General features: G+C 44.9%; 1 protein-coding gene and 1 pseudogene across 2 annotated transcripts in view; both read right to left on the bottom strand.

Annotated features, from left to right (window-relative positions):
• Positions 1-25,045, bottom strand: part of LOC126013285 (aldo-keto reductase family 1 member C15-like) — a 509,781-nt gene that overhangs the window by 43,104 nt on the left and 441,632 nt on the right. The window lies entirely within an intron of this gene.
• On the bottom strand, positions 5-12,083 carry LOC126013592 (aldo-keto reductase family 1 member C1-like; annotated as a pseudogene).

The raw sequence follows: 25,045 nt of genomic DNA on the forward strand, positions 1-25,045 counted from the left end.
TGGCCTATCCGTGAGTCTTGCCAGGGCCTCCTGGTAGAGAAAGACACTGGTCTCCAGCAAAGGACTCAAGAGTTGGACAGTGCCCGGTGAGACTCTGTTCAGCCCCATGTTCCCTGACCCCTCTGTCCTGCAGGTCTTGATCCAGAGAAACGTGACTGTCATCCCCAAGTTTGTGAACCCAAAGTTGATCTTGGAGAACTTCCAGGATTATATGGTTCTCCTGGACACGAACACATAGGCTCTGTCCAGGGGACCCACAGGACCTGCTCAGAGGACCCCCAGGACATGCAGACTGTTCCCATGGGACCCTCATGGACCTACCTAGGGGACCTCCAGGACACACAAACCCTGCCCAGGGGACCCCCAGGATACAGACCCTGCACAGGAGACACCCAGGACCTTCCCAGGACCTCCACAGCATAATCCTTGCCCTGACTATATTGCTGCAGTGGAGAAGGGAGGAGGCAAGGCAGGCAGGTGGGACTAGCTGTGGCTTCCCACAACGTGGAACCTTCCAGAACTGCACACCTCATCCCAGCAGGCAGAGTCCCTCAGTGGGGAAGGTTTCATGGTGGTGGGACCCAGCTGTGTCAGGCTTGATACTCCCCATTTCTTCCTGACTCAGGAGGCTCTTGGGGCAAAGCTGCTCCTCTAGGTGTCAGGTACTGACCTGGTTTACAGGGGTTTGAGCGGGATAGAATGTTCTCAAACATTCTATACTTCCACTTACATAATGGGTACTGCTAGAGGTCACAGTTCCATGGCCAAGCATCTCCCTGGTTGTGTGTGAGTGATGGTGACTGTATGTGAGAGACTGTGACAAACTGAGGCAACTTGGGGCTTAGTCCTGATCTATAAAAGGCTGCAGACAAAATAGTTCCTGAGGCACACTTGCCAAACATCTGCCTGAGGAAAGGGACTGGAATCGGAGAAGCTCTCAAGCTTCTCCCTGAGGCCACAGACAGGCAGCCTGAGGAAACTGCATCTGTTCTGTCCTTCAGGATCTCATGCCAGGAGATTCTCTACAGCAGGGCTCCCACCTCACTCACTGCAGGAGAAATTCCTTTCCCTGACACTTTCTGTCAAGATCCTGTCATAAAGAGATCTCCAGACCTTCTGAGTCAGTTAGAAAACAACTCTGATGTCTCAAGATTTTGTGATTTTTAAAACAATCTAGAATGATAAGTGTGGCTTAAGAGAGTTGATATGGGACATTTATTTTCGCAAATAGATTGATGATGCCAATATGAGGCAAATATGACACCCCAGGACACTGCATTGTGATGAATTGGCCACGAGGTGGCACCAGGTCCCTTGGTGATCAAGTTTATGGGCCGCTGAGTTGAGAATTGCTGTCGGTTTCATCTTAGTCCTGACTCATTCATTCATTTATATTCCTATGATATCTGCTTTGTTTGGGGTTTTGTGATTTCTGTTTTGTTTTTTATTTTGGTTTTTGGGCCACACCCGGCGGTGCTCAGGGGTTACTCCTGGCTGTCTGCTCAGAAATAGCTCCTGGCAGGCACAGGGGACCATATGGGACACCGGGATTCGAACCAACCACCTTAGGTCCTGGATCGGCTGCTTGCAAGGCAAACACCGCTGTGCTATCTCTCCGGACCCTGGGGTTTTGTGATTTCTAATTAAATATGTACCAATGGAGGAATTGTAATGATAGTGTAGCGGGTGGGGTTTTTGCTTTGTACACGGCAGACCTGAGTTTGTTTCCTGGCATCCCATATGGTCCCCTGAGCCTGCCAGGAGTGATTCTTGCAGGCAGAATCAAGAGTAACTCCTGAGTACCACTGAGTGTGGCCCTAAAATTATATATAAAATATATATATATATAAAATATATATATACATTTCTACATATATGTATATTTAAATTTATATAATATAGTACATATTATATATAAATATATATGAACCAATGGAGATTTTTACGTATTTATATTCAATCTATCTTTGTTTTTTATTATTTTTTATTGAATCATAAAGCTCCAATTACTCATAATTGAGTTTTGGGCATACAATTTTCCACCAACGGTCCCTTCACCAATGCCCACTAACTTCCCTTCACTAAGGTCCACAGTTTCGATTCAGCCACTCCTTTCTTCATTGCTTTCCCTTCCACAAAGATATTGAGGGTTTCAATCTAAAACTTCACTGTGTGTCAAGTACCCCCCATCTCAAGCCCACAGCTAAACTAACTGACAATTGAAAACAAGCCCATGCTCTGTGTTTTCTGAGAGCTCCTATCCACAGGACTTACTCCCAAGGCTCAGTACTTCACCTCCAGAGCCCCCAAAACACAAGAAACTAAGAAACTGATTGGATCTTGAGAAAAATATCTTTATTTACTTTTGGGGGGGGGTTTAATATTAGGGTTTTGACCCAGGGGCTCGAACTTCCTGCTACAAGATTAGGCTGAGCAAAAGTTCTGTCCACTGTTGTTGCCACAGCCCTAGGCCATCCTGTTGCTAATAGTCATCAAATTGGGTAATTGGGGTGTTGAACAAATCTGAAAGATAAATGGAGAGTCTTGCTGTCTCTTCAGAAACACATAGCTAGACTGTTCTTAAATATTTGTTAACAAATGTGTTAACTTGTTAAATGAGTTGACAAATATTTCAAGGTGGCTGGATAGCTCTGTTGCTCCCTTTCTCTCAACAGTGTGACTTCTCTCTCCCTGTCTGTCTCCCTCTCCCTCTCCACCACCTCTTTCCCCCCCTCTCTCCCTCAATCCCTTACCCTTGTCTGTCCCCATCTCACTACCTAAAGTGAGTAGGCATACAGGGAAAGCCACCCTGAGCTGAGAGTTCTGGGAAGTAAAGCCAAAGGTTTACTTTACATCAAGCTGCTAGGTCCTGATGACCCTTTATCTGGCACTACCCATGAGCCCTCTACCTGGCATGACCACAGACCCAAAGAAGGCTGGACCTGCAAGGAGAGTGGCTCCAGCAAGAACTCAGGTCAGGAAAGAAAGGTCAAAGACCATCTACTGTCCCCAGCTGTCTCTCTATCCACCGACCCTCGTCCCCTAGCCAGACTCTTAGCAAGGGGAGAGCCCCAAGGGGTCAGGACTGGGAGCCCTATGAAAACCAACTGGGAACAAAGGCCTTGCTCTTGCTGTCTGCCCATGCATCACTGCCCAGTGCATGTTGCGTGGGTATGAGGCACCCCCACACACAAGGCCCACATCTCCCTGCTGAGGTGTAGACTTGCATGGTGTCAGCTGCTACTCTAGGGTTGGTGCTGCTCTGGGTACTCTGGAGAAGTCTACTCACTTTCTCACTCACTCTCCTTCCCTTATCCCTCCATCACTCTCTTTCCCTTCCCCCTCCCTCTTTCCATCCTCAGAATTTTCAAATAAAAGCTGCTCTTATTTCGTTGCTCATCTCCTCCTGAAATTCTTTTCTGCAAGGGAAAGATGAGGACCCAAAAGGCCTAAGACCCAGAGAGAGATAAAGAGAGAGAGATGGGGGGTGTGTGTAAGGCTCCCATCTCCAGGCGGCCCCTCTTCCTTCTCTCCTGCCCATTTTATACAGTCCCAGGCCACCATCTTTGCACCCATGTACCCCACACCTGGACTCAGGGCCCATTGGGGCCACCAGGCCTTGAGGTTTTTACTCCTGTGGTGCCAATGTTACAGACAGGGACACAGACCCACTATTTGCAGGGGACCCTCAGTCACTCTCCATAGAAGCCCATGGCTTCCAGAGGGTTCCTGGAGCTTCCTAAGCCCCGCCCCTCCTGAAAGAGCTTCTAAGGATCTTGGAACTTGCATATCTGCTTGGCCCTGTCTCTTTCCCTGGGCCAGGAGAGTCCATGCATTTTCCTGCCCTCCCTTCTCCAAGTCCTTGCTCAGGGGCTGTGTGTCTCTCTCTCTGAGGAAACCTCAGCCATGTCTGTGATGGGCAGGGGACAGAGTTGACTGAACACAGCTTGGGACCTTGGCCTGCATCAGGGTGAACACTGGGGATGGAGGGAGTGTGAGAGAGTGACGAGTGACATGGGAGTGAAAGAAGAAGGAGAGGGAGAAAGGGCAGAGGAGGGAGTGAGGGGAAGAGAGGAGGGTAAGGAGGAGGAGGAGGTTAGTGAAAGGTGGGCAGGTAAGCAGTAATGATGACAATTGAGCACTAAGCTCAAATACTGAAGAAGTGTGGGGTGAAAGTGAACTGGAAAATTCAGGCTAGAGACAGACACTAGGGGCTCCTGAGATGTCAGTGAGGGAGTATTGGATTCCACTGTGATGCTATTTCCAAACTGCCTGGCAGAAAGAGCCCCATAGAGCAACTATTCCTGGGATTTTCCTTGTGGCAGAAGTAGGGGCAAAGTCTTGGAGACAGTGCTCCAGAGATGGAAAGGGCAGTACAGAGGGTCTCTATGCCCCATAATCAGAGGTATCTGGTCACCAGCCTGGGACCCATTCTTTCCTAGTCATCAGTTGGGGGGAACATCATCGGTGCTAGACACTCTGGGAAGAGGGGAGCTGACCTTTGCTGGCCAACAATGTTGGCACAAGGGAGTATGGGATCACAGCCAAGTGAGAGAAAGCCAGGTTGGCACCAGAAACACTCTCCCCCTCTGCTTCCCATAGGGTGAGGCCCCACTAACTGTCACAGAGCTGGGAGTGAGCCCATCTGACTGGCACAGAGCTGGGAGTGGGTCCACTTAACTGGGACAGGAATGAGAGGGCCCATTTAACTGCCATAGGGACTGGAGTGGGTTTATCAGACTGTCACAGGCTTGGGAGTGGATCCTTCTGACTGGCATAGGGTTGGAGTGTGCTGGGTCTCTTACTCCATGTCCTTGAAGTAGCTCAGGTTCCTGTTGAGCCCAAGCAAGGCCTCCATGTCCTCTGTGCTTAGCTGGAAGTCAAACACCTGTGGAATAGGTAGGCTCAGAACCTCCTCAGAGGCACTTACCCTTGCTCAAACACTCATAGCGTAGGTCAGGGTGTCTGCCTGGTTAGAAAGGGGCTAATATCTAATACCTGAGTTGTCCTGTGACAACTCAGAGATTGTGTCTCTGCAGAGAGCTGTGACTGCCATGGCTGAGCTATTTCCTCCTGGGCTGCTCAGGGCCCTACAATTTGCAACCCAGAGAGGAAGAGGCCCTGGGCCCAATCTGAGCAAGAGCCAATCAAAGCACCAGCCTGACCCCTGCCCCAGCAGGCAGAAGTTGGGCACGCAGGCTCCATGAAGACACCCTTTACCTGCATGAACTTTGCCCAGAGAGCCCTGGATAGCCTCTGCCCGTGCTATGTCCTGGGCACTGTTGCCCTGGCACTGACCGCACCTGAATATTCTCCTGGATGTGCTTCTCGGTGAAGCTCTTGGCCAGCACTGCCAGCCCCCGCTATAGCTGGAAACGCAGGGCCACCTGCCCAGGGCTGCACTGGTGCCTGTCAGCGATGGTCCTGAGCACGGGATCCTCCAGGAGAAGTGGGTAGTTCTTGGTCACCCTGGGGCGAGGCCAGACACTGGATCAGCTCTGGCTAAGGGGGATGGACCCTCTAGAATGGCCCTGTCTTTCCACACTAGGGTCTTATAGCTCACACATCCAAAGTTAATGTAAATCAGGAATGTAAGTCAGGAAGGAAAACTCTCCTCTTGCTTTGCTCAGTGTTTTAGGCATTTATGGGAAAGTGATTAAAGGGCTGAGTTAGTCAGAGAGACCCAGTTGGGCAGACTAGAGCCCCTAATGATGGCTGCCGAGAAACAAGCAGCTCTGGTGAGCGAGCTTGCACTTTCAAAAAATGCTCTTAAAAAAGTCTCAGCCTTTTCATCAAGCGACAGAGGCTTGTGTTGTTCCTCTTGAAAGGATTGCTTTTCTCCCATTACTCAACAGCCTGGGGTTTTTGTCCTGGCTTGGAGTCCCCTGGGCACGATTTGGCCTGTCCATGTTTGTTTGTTTGGGGGTCACACCCAGTGTTGCTCAGAGTTTACTCTTGGCTCTGTGCTCATGGATCTCTCCAGACAGGGATTCGGAGACCATAGTAGGTACAAGGGAACAAACCAGTCAGCCACCTGCAAGGCAAGCCCCCTCTCTTTTTGTAAGGTGAATCCTTCCCCCTAGCTTCCTGTTTCCCTACCTCTTCTTTTGGTATGTAAAAGCTCACCTTGATTACAGCACCTTCCTCCACTCTGGTGGATGGGGTTCTGAATTAAAAAAAAAAAAAAAGATTCTGCCTGGGGCTTAGGAGAGCTCTTGAGAGAGAAGACTTGAGATAGGGAGCAGAGGAAGAAAGACCTGCCTTAACAGAGATAAACAGATGGGACTATATTAAGCTGAGAAGTTTCTGCACCTAAAGGGAAATAGTGACTAGGCTACAAAGGCCACCCACAGAATGGGAGAAACTATTCACCCAATACCCATCAGATAAGGGGCTAATATCTAAGATGTACAAGGTACTGATTGAACTTAACAAGAAAAAAAACATCAAAAAAGCGGGGAGAAGAAATGAACAGACACTTCCTTAAGGAAGAAATACAAATGGCCAAAAGGCACATGAAAAAATGCTCCACATCACTAATCATCACGGAGTTGCAAATCAAAACAATGAGGTACCATCTCATGCCACAGAGACTGGCACATATCACAAAGAACAAGAACAATCAGTGCTGGTGGGGATGTGGGGAGAAAGGAACTCTTATTCACTGCAGGTGGGAAGCCCTTATCAAAAACAACATGGAGATTCCTCAAGAAACTGGAAATTTTGCTCCCATTTAGTGATACCACTCCTAGGGATATACCCTAGAAACACAAAAATAGAATACAAAAATCCCTTCCTCATGCCTATATATATATTGCAGTGTTAAGAGGAATAAAATGAGCTGACTCCATTGAATATCTTTTCTGATTGCTGTGTATTATTTCTCTGCCTCTACTACCCTGCTTCACGAGACCCATCAACCTAAAGATGTGGACTTTATATTTTTATTCTACACTTTTTGTATTAGGAATAGAGCCAGAACAGTAGCACATTGGATAGCACCCTTGGCTTACCCTCAGTTGACTAGGGCTTAAATACCGGCCCTCAGCCAGGATCCCCTGAGCCCTATCAGAAATGACCCCTGAGTTCAGAGCAGGAATAAGCCCTGAGCACTGCCTGATGTGGCCCCAAAACAAAGAAGTAATTTTATTTTACAATTGTGCCTTCCTGAGTCCTTACAGTTTGGACCTGATCCCAGCAAAGTGGTCTGGGATGATTTCTGTTGTCTTGCCTCAATTTTCCCCAGCCTGAGGCAGGGCACATCACCCCTGTGACCAGAACATCTCTTTAGGGCCATTACCACTCCTTCTCTGGGTCAGATCCCAAGGCAGCGTAGGCGACCAGGACGATGTCCTTGGACCTGCAGAAGTCCAGAAGCTCGTTCTGGTTCAGGTAAGGGTGACACTCCATCTATAGGATGCCAAGATCAAGGTTTGGCTGGGCTTTGTTCAGTGTGAGGCATGCTCCCCCCTCAGCTCCACATGCCATGCTGCTTGTGTGGGAGTGTGGAGAATCCACAGGCAGGCCAGCGACATAGGTGTGTGGCATTCTGAAATCACTAGTCAGCTGGGCCCCTATGTGAATGACAGTCCTCACTCACAGGGGACCCTGGTGTTCTGAAGGAGGAATCTGCCTTTATCACTTCCTCAGTGCTCTCTCTGGTACTTCCTCCTTCTCCCACCATACTTAGAAGCAAAACCTGCATTGACAGAGTGTGACTTGGAATGTTCTCATCTAACTTCCCACATCACAGGTTCTTTGTGTGATCCTGAGGGGGCTTCCTGTAACTGGACTGTCCTAACTGGACTCCCTGGATCCTCTCTGGGCCAGTGTGGACCGAGAGTGAGGAGTTTGATCCTTCCCGTCCACGTGTCTGTGTTTTCTGTCCTGCTCCTGTGCAAGAGGCCTAGGGCTGGGCATTGCACTTCAACTTTTTCCTTTCTGATTTATGTTCATAAACAATTGGGCAGAGTTTCAGGCCAGACTAGCCAGGGTGCAGTGTCCACAGAGAATAGGAACAGCCATAGGCAGGAAGCAGGGGTCAAGGGTGTGAGGGCCACTCACCTGGTTGCACACTGGTGCGTACTTGAGCCCCGGCTTGTTGAGAATCATTTCCAACTGCCTGCGGTTGAAGTTGGACACGCCAATGGACCGGGCCAGTCCTTCCATTTTACATTGCTCCAGGACCTGGACAGTTGGCATCCTGTATGACTGAGCAGCTAGGGGAGTATGGGGACCCAGGCCAGGATAAAAAGAGAGGGTGGCCAGGGGCATGCAGAGGGCACCAAGGCAACAGGGGAGATATGGGGCATTGAAGGCAGATGCCAGCATATCAGGGGCTAATGCTGAAGAGGGAAATTGGAAAGAGATGGTGAGAGGCCAGGCCAGAAGGAGGCACTGTTGCCGTGCCCCCCCCCCCCCAATGTGAGACCCAAGGCTCTATTAGTGCCCAGCCAGCACATCTGGTTGGCCAGCAAGTGTTAATTGAAGGGTAAAGTAAGTGGAATGTGATGGTGTGATGGGTAGGAGGGACTCAGGGATGGCCAAGGCCAGGACAGGTAATACAGTCTCAACCCACCTCCCATGTGGCACAGATGTCCACTGTGTCTAGCTGTACTTGGCCACAAGCATTCTTCGGGATCAGGTCCTCGCTGGGCTGTGAGGCAGAAAAGTTCAGGACCTGATAAAAGTCTCCTTCCCACATCCCCAGGACCCCAGAGTCCTGGAGGCTTGGGGGACACTTGGCCCTGCTGGGATTTAGCCAGAAGATGCTTGTGCTCCAGATAAGGACAGAACTCAGCTCTTCCAAGCATCTCAGATGTGGGAGCTTATGGGGCCTTCCTGGGGTTCTGCTAAGAGGAACCTTGAGGGAACCAGAGGCTCAAGGGAGCCACACTCAACTACCTACTTTTCACCTAGTCCCTAGTCCCTAGTAAGGGACTCTGGGAATAGAATCAACATCTAGGGACTGAGTCTTGAACTCCTCATTTTGGGCTCATCTGTGGGATCCTCATGGGGCAGGACTCTGCCCAGGCACCCAAGGTGTATCCCCTCCACCACCTTCAGAGCTGCTGGGAAGTGCATCAATTAAAGATTCACGTAGCTCAACTGCGCCTTCCTCAGCGATGTCTCCAGCGCCCCACGAACCATCTCAGGTTGGTAGAAGGTGGGCCACAGCTGCAGGGGAAGCCCAGGGTTCATACAAGGCCACATCAAGGGCAGGGGACAAGAGCCTCTAGCAAAGGCTGAATGTGGGGTGCACAGGTGAAGGAGAGGTGCCTGCCTGACTTGCTGAGACAGGAGAAGGCAATGGAGCAGGCTAGAGTCTCACAGGGCCTATCCTGATCTGCAAACAGGCAGGTGCTGTGCCCTGCACACAGCCTCTGGTGTTGCAGTCTGGACACTCTCTAGAGTAGACACAAGCAGGTGTCCAATGATATTGGGGCCAAAAGGACAAGCTTTGGGGGAAAGATGCTTCACTCACTTCATCTTAAGAAGCTGTTGCCTTGTATGGAAGTATAAAGAAAGAGAGCAAAAGAATAAAAGCCCAAAGCTACAGAAATTGAGTAGAAATTGCTCCACAGAGGGTCTGGGGGTAGGAAATAAACTCATGGGGGTAGGACTGAGATGGGATCCCAGGGTCAAAGGAAGTGGGCACTGGTGGAGGGTTTGGAGCTTGAACCCCTCCCATAACTATTGTGACTCATTCACGGTCTCTAAAAAAAAATAAAAAAAGTTGTAATCTAAGAACACTTATTCATAATGGCCCAATTTAAAACAAGGTAGGGATCCTCAGAAGAAAAGGAGCTAGGGTGAGGTCATTCCTCAGGGGGCCAAGCCTCTGCAAGTGCAGAGGGAGGACCATCTCCTCAGGGCCTGCAGAGTTTCCCTCCCCAAGACCAAAGTTCTTTCTGATAGAAAAGCTAATTTCCTGGCCATGGTCTGTTCCAGGGACACTACTGGGACCCTTCCTGTTGACTTTCCTTTTCTATTCTGAGAGAAATATCTCAGTTCTGTTTCTTGTTCTCCAGTGCCCACGTTAGTGGAGCATGTGAGGAGAACATGGCCCAGGAATTTTGAAAGTTCACAAGTTCTTTTACAATCAAGAATTGCATCAACCTCACAAGAACCTTGTGTTCTATTTGTTTTCCTGTCACAAGAAAGAGAGATAAATGTGTGTAACCAGGCTTAGAGAGATTAAAATACTGTCCATCAGAAATGTCACAAAGTCAAGTTACAAAATGTTAAAGGATTAAAATTTAGTCAGAGTCTCTGGAACTAGACCTTCTCATTGAATGAATGGTGTCTGTCTCGCATAGAATGGCCCATAAATACTAAACTGATTTCTCAAAATTTGAATGGGGGGAAAAACTAAAAACAAAACAAAACAAAACAAAAACAACGAGACCATCTTTGAGTTTAAAAAGATAATAATTGAGCATTTAAACAAAATGTGCTAAATACTTTACCATACTCTTTGCTTATATTTTTAAAAAGAAATGCTGATTTAAAAGACTATGGGGTAAAAAGTAGAGTCTTCATTTTATACCTGGGGAAACAGTGGCAACTAATTTACAATTTTTCTAAGGTCACATGTTTACTGAGTACAGAGCACATCTTTTTTCATGCTAATCCTAACCAGCCTTCCTATCAAGGTCTGAAAATGAATGGAACAGAGTCTGTAAAAAGAGAATTCTGTAGAGAAGTTCTTCTGTGAAAACTGAGTTTTCCCAGCCTTCAGGTGTACAGACCTTGAAGGTGTAGAACATGTCCTGTCTTTTCACGGTCCCATCAGCAATCTTCTTCTGGATGGCCTTGCCCACCTTCTCCTCATTGGTATACACATAAGCAGAGTCAATATGGCGGTAACCCACCTCAATGGCTCTCTGGACTGCTTCTTCTACCCTTTCCTTGGGGACCTAGAAGGCCATGCAAAAGAAGACCAATTTGGTTAAGTTAGAACTGACCCAGTCCACAAGCAGAGTTGTTTGAGTGAAACTCATTGCATGTCTAAAGATTGAGAGTTATGGCTGACAAAGCTATATGTTGACTTACTTCATAGTCAATGTTTGACAACTGAGAAAGGAAGACAAATAGACCTGGAGCTGGAGAGAGCTCCATAGGTTAACCACATGCTTTGTGTGCAGAGACCTGAATTTACTCCCCAGAATCTCTTAATCCCCTGAGCACTTCTGGAAGCATTCCTCCTCATCAAGTCAGGAGTACTACACCCAAACCAGGAAAGTTCTCTACTCCCACTGTATTTATCTTTAAACTATGAATATTACAGGGGAAACTCATGGTTGAAGTTTTGTGAGCCTAAATTGGTCCTAATGCCCCCGTTCAGTTTGACTCTTCCTGAATTTACAACATTGATGTGGATTATAGGTTGAAGCCATATACATGCATATTTCTATATGTTCTTACACACTACATAATTACAGCACTAAATTAACTGAGTTCAATGAGACTATTAAACTGGTTCTGGCTTCATAAACTCAATGCCAAAGTTATTTATTAGCACTGCAGGAGTAACTTCAGGCAGTCCAGAAGAAGCATCCCCTCTGACCTACTCAACCAGGAGTTTGTGGAATGCCCCAAACCTTCATTTTAACAAAGAGCACCAGAAGTTTTGTACTAATAAAATTATCTTTAATTTTGGTGTGCTTTTTTGGGGGCCAGTATTAATCTCCCCAACAGTGCTTAGGAGTCCTGAAAGCTGCTACAGGAGCCACTGTACTTATTCCATGGTGGTGCTTGAGGAACAGAATATGTGGTGTTGAGTATTGAACCCAGGACATTCACATGTGCTTGGACACTTTGAGCTACATCTCCCATCCCAAGTCTACTAAACTCTTAAAAGCACAGATTTCCTGTAAAAGACAACTAAACCCTGCTGCTGATGGAAGTTTCATCCAAGGGAGAAATTTGTCAACCCCCAGAGCGGTTCTCATTAGGACCCTCTTGAGTACCCCATCCTGAAGCTGTGTGTTCACCTTATGGGGAGCCGAGGTGCCGAATCCCAGAGCAGGCATGAAGTGACCATCATTCAGTTTTAGGGAAAAGTGGCTCATCTGATTCATTTTTTTTCACTTCTCTGGTTATTCTGAAGCTAATTTTCTTCTTTCTTTATGAGGAGAACTGAAGAAAAGAGTACAGTCACTATATGCTAGAACACCTTGATGAGCTATAACTCACTATAAATGTGCACCTTTTAGTTGCGTGATTCAGCAGGTTTGGGCACAGCCATAGAGTATGAGCTGCCATATAAGTTCCAAGATGGCCCATCTTTGGGAGCACTAGCTCCCAACTCTCTGGCCAGTCCAGGCAGCTGTTCTGTCACCCTGGGCCTCTTCTGCCTGAGTATTAACTTAAATGCTCTTGTAAAGTCTGGCAAGTCTGGCACTTTGCAACTGTCCTTATTTCACTGTACATACTTCAGGTTCTTTCTATGGTAAAAAGACTCTCCATTGTCTAATATGCCACAGAAGCATATGGGCATCTGTCTTTTGCATCTATAAACATTCATGTTTTTGTTATCATGAGCACCTACCTTTTCAGAGACTTGACTCTATACTTAGGGTTATGATATACATGAAGGGGAGGGGCAATAGGTGATCTATAGCTAATTCAATTAGTCCTTAGAAACATCACTTAGTAGCCAGTTCAAATAGAATGATATGGGTGATGATAGGAAGATAGAAAGTTGTTATAGATGTGGGTCAGGCAACTTCCTCTTTGACACAGTGGCAATTTCTTTGTCTCTGGGGAAGACACCAGGAAAGCCAGAGTTCTTGACACATGTGACCAGATAATGAAGGAAATTCAAGAAATAATGTGTCACTGGGCTAGTCTGAAAGGGACAAGCCTTGAAGTCTTGGCCATGAGCTGCAGATTTTGAGAGAGAAAACCAGTGAGTGACCAGCACAGACCCATGACACCATACCCAGGAAGCAGTGAGGACCCAGCCAGATAACAACACAAGGTGAAGATATAGAACATGGTGGGAAGAAAATCTGCCATCTTAGAGTTGTTAAGCCAATACTCATCCTTCATAAACATCTGGAGTTTTGTAAGCAAACCTTTCACATAATATTCAAGAACTCCTCAGGGCTGGAGTAGTAGCACAGCAGTAGAGCATTTGCCTTGCACTCAACTGACCCAGGACTGACACATGTTTGATTTCTGTCATCCCATATGGTCACCTGAGCCAGGAGCAATTTCTGAGTACAGAACTAGGAGTAATTCCTGAGTGCCACCGGATGTGCCCCCTCCAAAAAATCAAGGCCCTATCTAACTAGGAATAAATTGAATCTTGCTGAAAAATCATCCAAAATATTCGGAACAGCTGTCAATTATTTTCCAATAACATCATGTCAATGAAACATCCGAGAGAGATTTGTGAGGGCTCCATTTTTGTCACCTCCTCTCTATAATCCTAGTCCAGTCATAGGAGGAACCAAGTCACAATGGACAAAGGAATACAATTATCTCTTGATGATCTAGGTTCTAATTCTGTGGATCTCAAAGGTGGGCAAGGTCTCATGGTCTCAGAGGCTGGATCTTATCAGGGTTGCCTTTGCTTTTCTCAGGAGTCTCTAAACCCTTCATAATGACTAAACCTACTGGCAATCCTTGAGCAATGGGCCAAGCTTCCATTTTCTCCACATTCTTTCCGCCACTGGCTATCTATTGGGGTAATTTTGCTTGCTCAATCAAATAAGAGCCATTCTGACAGGTATCAAATGATTTCACATTGTGGTTTTAATTTCAGTTCCTCTGGTGATTCCAGAGTATTTTTCTTTTTAGGTTGGCAATTTGTTTTGTTTTGCTTTGAAGGCCACACAGATGATGCTTAAGGGTTCTTCCTGATTCTGCATTCAGGAATCACTCCTGTTGGGCTTGGGGACCATATGGGACCAGGGATTGAACCAGATCTGTTGTGAATATGCAAGTTGGCCATTGGTAAATTCTCTTTAGGGAAAATATCTTTGTCTGTTGTCTGGATTATTATTATTATTATTATTATTTTTTGGTTTTTGGGTCACACCCGGCGGTGCTCAGGGGTTACTCCTGGCTGTCTGCTCAGAAATAGCTCCTGGCAGGCACGGGGGACCATATGGGACACAGAGATTTGAACCAAACACCTTTGGTCCTGGATCGGCTGCTTGCAAGGCAAACACCGCTGTGCTATCTCTCTGGGCCCTGGATTATTATTTTTAATGAGTTTGGTTGTTTTTGGCTTTTTGTTCCTTTTTTTTTACTTCTCTGCCAGTAACCCCTCCTTATTGTAAAGGTGTCATAGTTGGAACATCTTTACCTGACACACCCTTTCCCCCACTTTCTGTGTGAATACATGTTATTCACATGGCACTTTTGCTCTCAGACTTTAAACTGATCTCATAAGGGATCCCACCATGCAGCTGTGCAAACACTCTGCTAACCTCCCACAACTGTCTTCCTCCCTATAGGAAAGGAAGCACCTCTGGGTGCTGTCTATAAGCTGTGTGCTGGTCTGGTGGTTGGCGGAGATTCTGATATGGACTCACCAAGCCACTGTGTCTTCAGCCTGTCTCCTCACCACCAGTTGCCATTAGATTTCAGAGCTCAGCATATGTCTAACAGATATAGCATAAGTGGGGAGCAAAACAGAAACTCACTGCCTCCCCAGGGAAACTGAGCTAGCACTTTCTGTACATTCTGCCTGTGCTGAATGGGGCAAGTTTCTCTGGGGCCTGTCATCAGCCCATTCCCTAGGGTGACTAGATAAGGCCAACCCTGCCAGTGTCCAGATGGGTGGGAGGCTGTGTTCCCTGGGACCCCGAAACACACAGTGGATAGGAGGAAATGTGTGCCTTGGAGTGGCCTGACAGCCAAGTCTCCAACCCAGTTGGAACTAGTATGTGTGCGTGTCTGTGTATGTGTGTGTGGGGGGGGGGTTGGTGTCTCTATCTGTGTGTGATCATGTGAAACAATCAAACCTACTTCTCAGATTCTGCCCCCTCAAAGAATATAGGATGTCTCTGAAGAAGGTATGTGTGAAGGCTTTTATTTGTGTATCACATCAAGAGAAGTTTTCCTGAGCAAAGACTTACAAGCCACCATGATGTGCATACTTTGTTTTAAGATAGAAAACGTGATATAATAAGAGTGATTGAGGGGTACAGCGGATACAGAACAGCTTGATTAGCTTCAAAAGGATTCGGTTGTGAGAGTCACCATGTTTAATAGTAAGAGATGGAAGGTCCAAAAGGCAGCCTAGAGCCACGCTCTGAACCCAAATGAGCAGAGGAGACTTGGCCTGAACCCCAACACAGTGTTTCCCAGATGGAATCTTGATCCAGGCAGACTTGACTTCATCTCAGCACCCAGATCTGGGATCCCTAGGGGATATGGCCCTGCCCAATCCCTTCCTCCTCTCTCGCCTCACTGACTCTGTGCGAAAACCTTCCATCCTTCTGTTTATAGCTCTGGGGAGCAGGGCTACCAAGGTACGAAACACTCACCAAAGCCAGTGAGTGCAACAGAGTGTGAGTGTGTCTCGTGTGCCACACACCAGAGGCAGCTATCCACTGCTGTCAGAATGCACCATGACACACATTTTCTCCAATTCCCAATGTGTTCCAGGGTCCTCGACCTAGGAAGGTGTGTCTGTTCATGCAGTGGCGTTGCCCAGGATCCATCTAATCTCTTGGACTTTGGAGCTTCTGTTTCACTACTCGCTTTTTGCCAAGCTCTTGGTTTCAGAAACCTTCCCTACTGGCCCAGGGCTAAGCAAGGCTGAATCTGTGCTAACTATGGTGAAAATATCAAAACTTGGCTGTACAGTTAGCAGCTCCTTTATTTTCAGAGGAGGAGTGAGTGGATTGGGCCATACCTGATCATGTTCAAGACTCGTGGCTGGGTGCTCATATTTCTGTAAATGTTTTACCTTCCCTCTTCAGCAATTCTTATCTACACTATTCTCTTTACAGCACAAACATCCAAAAGATAATCTTTAACAGAAGGAGTGAAAATGGGAAATTATTTTCAAAAACAAAACAAACAAACAAAAAAAAAACAACCCATAGATGATCTCTTAGTCTTAGTGCAAAGCTAGGAATAGTCCCAAAGTACCACCAACCCTGACATCAACTCCCAAATAAGTAAATGATAAATAAAGAAAACCCAAAAAGGCAATAGACATTCTTTGGTAGAAACCCTAGTTTACAAGTGTCCAAAGATATTAATCAAGAGTTTTAGTCATCTGCATTGGTTATCTTATAGAAACTTCTTTGATTACTAGTAAGATTTTATTATCATATATATATATCACCTAATTTTACAACAAGATTCTGTATGTCTCTGTCTATATCTGCTTGTTAGAGATAAACTCTATTTCCTGTCACTGCTTTGTATTGCCAAAATTAATCTTTAAAACCCAAAGTGAACTGGCTTCACACTGAGTACTTAGATAAACACCAATTACTAAATAGTTAGAAAAATAAAAGTTATTCCCAAATGTTTTTCAAGTTGACTTGCTTGATGATTACTCTTTCTTTAGTAAACTAAAACTGGTTGAACTTTGTTTAATTAAATAGGCTGGTTTTCAAGATCGGGATTTGCAGATGACTGGCTGCAAGAACCAAGACCAGACTGTATACATCTTGGGACCAATAAAAAAGCCCTAGTTTAGGGCTTGAACTATGACCTGCACAATAATCATGATCCCCAGTCCCAAAGGTCCATCAGAGACAATTGTAACGGAATGGGGCTTTTGGAAGCACAAAGAAAGACGCTATCCTAGGTGCCACCCTAGGTTCAGTGCAAAGACCAAGATCACCAACCACAGGAGATGGATTAAAATGACACTGAGGTAACAGAACCTCTAGAACCACAAAGACTGACTTCATCATAAGTCCCACCTCAGGATCTGTGCAGATACTGAGACCTCTAAACATAGAGCAGAAGTCTTCCACATACCAAAAAAGCAAAACAAAACAAAACAAAACAACAACAACAACAAAAAAAACAAAACACCATCGGGAAAGTAAAGGATCCTGATCATGAGCAAAGTCTAGAGTTGATCCCATGACAGTATGCTCCAAGGACAGAGAAACCCCATATCTCTTAGGCCAAGTGAATTCCTTTTCGAATGACCCCAATATTTACTGTGCCAGGGCAGGAGGGAAAAAACAAATACAAAAAGCACAAAATCTTGGTTATTTTTTATATAAATATATATATTACCTTTATTTATTATTGTTATTATTATTTTTGATTTATTTATCTATTTTGGTCAATTTTTCTGTTTGGGTGCGATTATTGAAAGTGTTGTCCCCAATTATATTTATTTTTTTTTCTTTCTTCCTTTCTTCTCTTTCGTTATGTGCTATACCATGTTTCTTAATTCAAGACCATGGCGTGATTTTTGTTTGTTTGTTTTATTTTTTTGTTGTTGTTGTTGGTTTGTTTGTTTTGTCTGTTCTTTGAGGTGCTTATCAATATAGCTGGAGCCCTCAATTCATGGGAGGACTGCTCCGGTTTGTCTCTAAGGAGGCGAGATTGGGGAACAGGTGACTGGGCTGCTAGAGCAGTTCACATGATCTGTGGTGGTTATTCATTGAAAATGTACCTCATTATATCTGCTTTTGCTTTTCTTGGGCAGCCCTGTCAGCCAACCCACCCGCTGTTAAGCAGTTTACAAGTAAATGCAATTTTTTTTTTGTTGTGGGGTTTTGGTTTTTTTTATATTTTATATTACATTTTGTTTAAAGTCCTATGAATGTATATGTGTGATTAAAATGGCTTTTTCTGTTTGAAAAAAAAAAGTAAATAAAAACCATTAAAAAAATAGGCTGGTTTTGACAATTTCAGTATCAAGGAAAAAATACACCCTCCACTTTTATTCTACTTTAGTTTATTAGTCAAGTAAATTACATTATCTCTTAAAAGATATATCCACCCCAACCAAAAATAAATAAATCAATAAGATTTATCAACAAGAAAGAGCAGGGCCTGGAGAGATAGCACAGCGGCGTTTGCCTTGCAAGCAGCCAATCCAGGACCAAAGGTGGTTGGTTTGAATCCCGGTGTCCCATATGGTCCCCCGAGCCTGCCAGGAGGTATTTCTGAGCAGATAGCCAGGAGTAACCCCTGAGCACCGCCGGGTGTGGTCCAAAGACCAAAACAAAACAAAACAAAACAAAACAAAAAACCAACAAGAAAGAGCAGTTGGAATGATGATTAACTAATCAGCTAATTGTGGATAATCAATAGTAGTAAGGACTTATACATCAACTGCATGGAGATAAAATAAACATTTAAAATATACATTTTAGTAACTGTACTTCTTGCTATGTGCCCTTAAATACTTAAAAAGCCATTTTTGTGACTTAAAACCTTCAAGTTTTATCAATTTAAGTGACAAGTTAATGAAAGTTATTGACTATGTAGATTATTTCCCAAGCAAGAGTAACATTAAAGCATTAACTACTGAACATGCATTTGTCTACTAGTAACTGACACTGCAAAGAAAACAAAAGATGTGTAGCCCTACTTTAAATATGTTTAGTGCCAAAAAGCTTCACTAGAAGGAATAATAAACTTTTTAGAAATTGTGAAAATTTCTCCCGAGCCTGCTAATCCAGAGAAAGCAGAAGAGATTTTCCAGGACTCCTGAGTTCTTAGTTGGTGCTAGAAATTTAGGCTCTTTGTCGGTAAGGATCCTATGGAATATGTGTGATGAAAACACAAGGCTCCATTTGCTGTGAGAGAAACAGGCCCAAGTCTTCTGGATGAAGAGGTGGGGGTTATGGAGATGGATTTGGGAAAGGAAATGTTCCCTTCATAAAACTGGTTATTCCAGAATGGGAAAAAGAGAAGCACAGGAGAAAGGCTTTCATTTATGAAAGAGAAAGCAGTGAAGGAATGTGGAAAGGAACATGTGTGAAGAAGCAAAACCAGATGCCATGGGTGCATAGTGAGTATTTTAACTATAAGAATATAGGTAGGGAAAGCTGAATTTTAATTGTATTTTATTTGCTGCAAAGATGTTTTCTTCTAAGCTGCAAACAGTCCTCTTAAACTTTGAGGAGCTTTTGAGATATTTATATTCTTTTATTAACCTGTACAAATTCTGAGTTTTTACAAAATACTTTTCTGTGCTTCTTGTGTCCTCTGATTATTACATAAGAAACTGAGTATTATGCAAAACAAATAACAAAAACAAAAACAAAACAAGGTGTTTACAATAGTGTTCAGTGTTGTCCTTGAACAGATAAAGACAAAACAAATGACTGAGTGTTGAAGTCACAGTGATCCCTGGCCCTACTGAGCCCACACATCAGATTTTTAGCCCTGATGTTTCTTTTTTTTGTTTTTTTTGTTTTTTTTTTTTGTTTTTGGGCCACACCCTGTGGCACTCAGGGGTTCCTCCTGGCTCTACGCTCAGAAATTCCCCCCCCCCCCAGCAGGCTCAAGGGACCATATGAGATGCCGGGATTTGAACCACTCTCCTTCTGTATGCAAGGCAAACGTCCTACCTTTATGCTATCTCTCTGGCCCCTTGATATTTCTTAACTCTTTTTGACCACTTACAGAAGTTATTGTTTTATTATGACAATTTTGGACCTTGACAAATAGAACTAGAAGTCAGGGATTCTTTTAGGATGATAATTGTGATTGGTAAAAATTTATAGCACTCTGAAACATTTCTAACAAAAGTCCAAGGGGACAAGATTCATTACAGGACCATAAAAGACCGACCATATGGTATGGAAGATTGTGTGTTGGTACTCAAGGGTTTCTCCTGGCTCTGTGATCAGAATTCACTCCTGGTCGGCTCAGGGGACCATATGGGATGCTGGGGATTGAACCCAGGTTAGACAAGGTTAGAAAGGCAAGGTAAGTCAAAAGTTCTACCTGCTATGCTATTGCTCAGTCCCCAGACACATGATTTTTAATCACCCACAGTCCCAGAGAACAGAAGCAAAGCTCCTGTGTTTGGCATCAATAGATTTAAAGGAAACCTCAAAGCAGGAGAAAATCAGGGACATGCTCCTTGGCATACCATCTGTCCCAGCTTTCCTGCTACCTAGAGGGAACCCGTGGCTCAGCACAGGCATGAGTGATTCAGTTGTGCTCAGCCACAACAAACCCTTCCACAGACTCTACAGTGAGAGATTTTTTTTACTTAACTAGATATTACATGTGTATGGAGAAAACTCTAAAGTGTTTAGACCAGAGAGGTAGTGAAGGGGTTGGAGTGCTTGTATTACACAGAGTTGACCTTGCTTGGATCCCTGGCACCAAATATGATGTTCCAAGCATGACACTAAATCCCTCAGTGCAGAGCTAGGAGTTTTTCCTGAATATCACCACATGTGCCCTTGACTGATACAAACACAAAAGTTCTCACTGATCTGTCAAATTTACTTTTGTCCAGCATTGCTTGAAAGGAGTGAAGAGAAAACCGGATTAAGCAAACAGGCAAATGTCTCATAAGAAAACATGCCCAGGAGAAATTACAAAGGTTTCACAAATTGCATTTGTGATTTTTCTTTATGGCTGAGCATAAAATAAATTTAGAAAGGACAGGAAGAGACCAATCATTCATTAGCAGAATCCCTAAAAGACCAAGAGCCAGGACCCCTCTACTCACAGCTGAGTTCCTGGGTGTGCTCTCATTTACAGAAAAGAATAATCCAAACTTCAGAGAGTGAATGACTTCCTAGCAGTTAGGGTCTTACCTGGGAGAGGACAGCTAGGATTGCCAATCGAAGAAACTGAAGCAGAGACATGGTCTAACAGACACCGGGAAGATTTTATGTGCATCTCTCCCATGATCTTTGCACCACAGAATGTGCAGGAAAGTTGGGGTGGGCTGACCCACATGGACTTTTGCTTTGAGGCCCCCTCCTTCAACACAGCTGAAGTCATAAACCTTAGGATTTTCACTAGGCAAGAGGGGAACAGTTAGGCACGATTTTGTAAGAGAGAGAGTGAGGGATCCCTTTCTGGTGCTCCAAGCCCTCAAAATGTTCAGACTTGTCCCCCTAACTGTTTTCTCTGCTTTCTCATAGCTCACTTTGCTCAATCTCATGTTTATGATAGACTCAGTTTTTATTGCTGTTTCCACAGACCAACAGCATTCCCACCATGCCCTGAGGTTTTTTGAGTTTTGAACAAAAGATTATTGGTTTTGCTGCTACCATTCCTGGCACTCTGGGATCTCATCAGGCATTGACAAGAGGGTGGGGTGGAGAGGAGGGAGATTTTGGACACTGGTGGTGGGAATGTTGCACCGGTGGAGGGGGTGTTCTTTACATGACTGAAACCCAACTACAATCATATTTGTAATCAAGGTGTTTAAATAAAAATATTAATATAAAAAATTAAAAAAGCAACAACAATAACAAAAAAGCAACAAAAAAGAATTAACAATTGGTGGTGAAAAATTTGCACTGGTAAAGGGAGGTGTCGATTTTATGACTGAAACCCAACTACAAACATGTTTGTGATTATAGTGCTTAAATAAAAATATTATAATAAAAAAATAAAAAGAATCTCTCCAGAAGTTGCGAATCTGTTCTTGGAATCCTGCTGTGATGCAACTTAGTGGTTGGTACTTTCGGGTTCATGGCTTTTGAGGGGATATGACTTGGTAGTATATGTCAAGAGTCTGGTGGTGTTCAACACTTTCTTATACAAATGAATGCTAATTGCATCTTTGCAGTCTGTCACTTGAGTATCTAGAGGTTTCTAGATTATGCCCTATTTTTACACAGTGGGAGAACCTGTCTCTTTCTCTCAGCTCCAGGTGTCCCCTGAAATTCCCAAGTCAATCAAGTGACCTACCACCTGGTGTGGGCTGGCCCAAAGCTTGTCTCAAACACCAATTTAGATTTACATCAAGGTTTTGTTGACAGAATTTGAACACTGCTTTATGCATGAAGTGAATGATTATGGGGGGAATCTTTGATTGTCGAATTGTTCACTGCTCCCTGCAAAGGGTAATGTACCTGGAGAGCTTCACCTCTTCCCTCCTCTTTCTGCCTGGAGAGAGCAGACAGGCCAGTTGGCATGGACACAGGTTGGCTTTCTTGGGTTTGGCAAGCCTGGGCTCAATTTCCACATTTGGTGACCAGCTTTGTTGTTTCAGAGCAGTAATCTGAAACTTGTTCCGGGTCTCTGGATTAGCTATATTATAACTGTGGGGCATTAGGAGGTTGCCCTGAGATGGCCTGAGCTTATGTCCAGTCAGCAAGTTTCCTAATGTCTGAGCCCACAAATGGCTGTGATTCAACTTTAAGGGGCTCCAGTAAGACGGCATCAGGGTCAGGAATAGCCTCAGTGTCCCAGCCTCAGTGCTCAGGTTGTCTCAGATCCTGAGAGAAGCCAGAGCTATTATTGCCCTGAGCCCATATTATTGGGTAGTAGGGTAGGCTCAGTCCTATAAGAGACCAAAGTCGAGTCTGAGCTGGTCACAGCAGCATGAGTCCTGCCCTGAGTCCCTGAGCCCTCTGCTCCATTCCCATAGTGTCTGGTCACTAACCCCAACTTCCTGCACAGCCTCAGCCCAGAGCTAAGGCTGCCTGTTGGCTTGGGGAACCCTTGTGACTGGGTTCAAAAGGTCCTTAAAGATAAGATCAGCAGATTGATCCCAATGGACCCTGACCCCTCTTGCAGCTGAGCACATCTGCGTTGTTCTAGTCCTCTTGCCCTGGTAGACGTTGACACCAAGACTGCTGTTATTTAGTGTACTTCTTATCACATTATGATCTGGGGATACAGTATCTGAGAGATAAAAGATGTTCTGGGACATATGTTGAATGAATGGAAGTAAGGAGAGAAATTTTTAAGCCAAATGTCAAAATGATCAGAGTATCAAAAATAAAATAATATAATAATATGCATGCTTTAAGATGAGTAAATATAAGGTTTTAAAAATGTATATTGGGGGGCCGGGCGGTGGCGCTGGAGGTAAGGTGCCTGCCTTGCCTGCGCTAGCCTAGGACGGACCGAGGTTCGATCCCCCGGCGTCCCATATGGTTCCCCAAGCCAGGAGTGACCTCTGAGCGCATAGCCAGGAGTAACCCCTGAGCGTCACCGGGTGTGGCCCAAAAACCAAAATATATATATTGGTTTTTGAGCCACACCTAGTAGTGTTCAGGGGTTACTCCTGGCTCTGCACTCAGGAATAACTCCTGGCAGGCTCAGGGGATTATATGGAATGCTGGGGATCAGACCTGGGTTGGCCATGCCCTCCCTGCTGTGCTCTTGCTCTAGCCTCCAAATTAAATTTTTATTATTTGTTTTTGAGCCACATCTGGCAGTATACTGGTATTATCCCTGCCTCTGTGCTAAGCCTTCATTCTGGCCATCTCTTGAGGACTGTATTTGATGTTGACAACCAAATTAGGATTGACCATGTGCTAGGCTGAGAGTTTTACCCCAGTACTGTTCCAAGACTAAAATCTGTAAATAACATTCATAGCTTGAGAAATCACTGTGATAACTAAAAATAGTTTGCAATCTATGTTCTTGCAATCTTCAAAAATATTAATTTGTGAACAAACACATTAACATTTGAGCTTGTGTATACTTGGGGAAATAAATGAAGATTTGTCTATTTTTCTGTGCTCCTCCTGGACTGTCAGTGCTGTGAAATTCAGAGGTGTCACATAGCCTCTTGCTCCAAATGCTGTAACACTAGAATGAGTTATCGTCATGGCATCTCATGCCTTCCAGGTTCTGCCTAGTGGTTGTTTCTCCCTGAGCTCGGTGGGTCATGCAGCTGTTTCAAAGTGAGCAGAAGTGGGTATGGGTGGGTGGAGTGCTGAGCTCTCCAGTATAGCAGAGACTTGGCCTGCCTCACCCTGAAAAGGTTCCAGTGATCTAGATCTGGAGACAATGACTACCAAGATTGTGCAATTGTGGCTTTTCTCCTAGATCAGTTGTGATATGTCTCAGTTTCTAATTGGGTTGTCCCCTCTATTTTGTCATTATTTTACTGATGAAAGTCAGCCATCCCCAATTTTTCTAAGTGAATAGCCTGCAAACGTAAATGAAATCTGTTTTCTTTTTATCAAATAAATGGACAGCTGGTCAAAATAGAAAAGTTCTTGCTCACTGAACCATACTTTTGTGGGCCTTTTCCTTTCTCACAACCCCTGGATTTTCATGAGCCTTGACTTTCAGCAAGCATGGTGAAAGAGAGCACCCATCTATATGGTCTCTCAAGAATCAGCCAAACTGAGGAAACTCACACCCTGACCAAAGGTCTGACAACCCCACCTGCCTAAAGCCTCCAAACCTCTATTTTCTTAGGTGCTGAGTCTTCCCTCCACCAAATAACCCCCAGTGTGTTGGATATTCTCACAGGCCCGATAGATAGGGAAACCTCCCTGTGATTAGAGTCTCTTCCTCAGTCTGCAGAAGTCTCTATTACACATTTCTAGTCTACAGAACATCACCAGGAGCAGTAAAGCTGAGTTCTTGAGGAAGATACAATAGAGGGAGCAGGAGAATTCATTTATGAGACAACTTCATGGAAAGCACCATCAGCTGTCTCTCCCTTTGCTAGTTGCTCCACACATGAAATACTATTGTGGGTTATGGAGTGATAGGCCAGGCTGAACTAAAACAGAAGTTGGCCCTTCTCTCTCATTGTCCCAATAAGATTACAGCTGCTCTATGACATCTCCATCAATTGAATGAGGAAAGTCTACAGCTTCAAGGACCAGAGCGCATGCTTTATAAATGATTCTCTCAAGTGTCATCTTCTCAAAAGAGAAACAGCTTTTGAAGTATTTAGATACTTTGAAATAGTTCGAATCAGGCTGGAACTACCAAGTTCCTCAAAGTGTACTCAAGGTTGACAGAAAATGACACTGGACACCATTGTCTGTCTGACGCCCCCAGAGAGATGAGTGGGCTCAGGTGAGCATCACCTCACCTGGGAACCTGCTCAGTCTCTAACGTCCTTCCTGATCCTATCTTCCAGGAGGAATGGAAAAACCAGCCATCACCATAGCCCAGAGGCCTCATAACACCACGGTCTCAT

The sequence above is a fragment of the Suncus etruscus genome, chromosome 7, assembly GCF_024139225.1.
Source record: "Suncus etruscus isolate mSunEtr1 chromosome 7, mSunEtr1.pri.cur, whole genome shotgun sequence".
Classification (NCBI taxonomy): Eukaryota; Metazoa; Chordata; class Mammalia; order Eulipotyphla; family Soricidae; genus Suncus; species Suncus etruscus.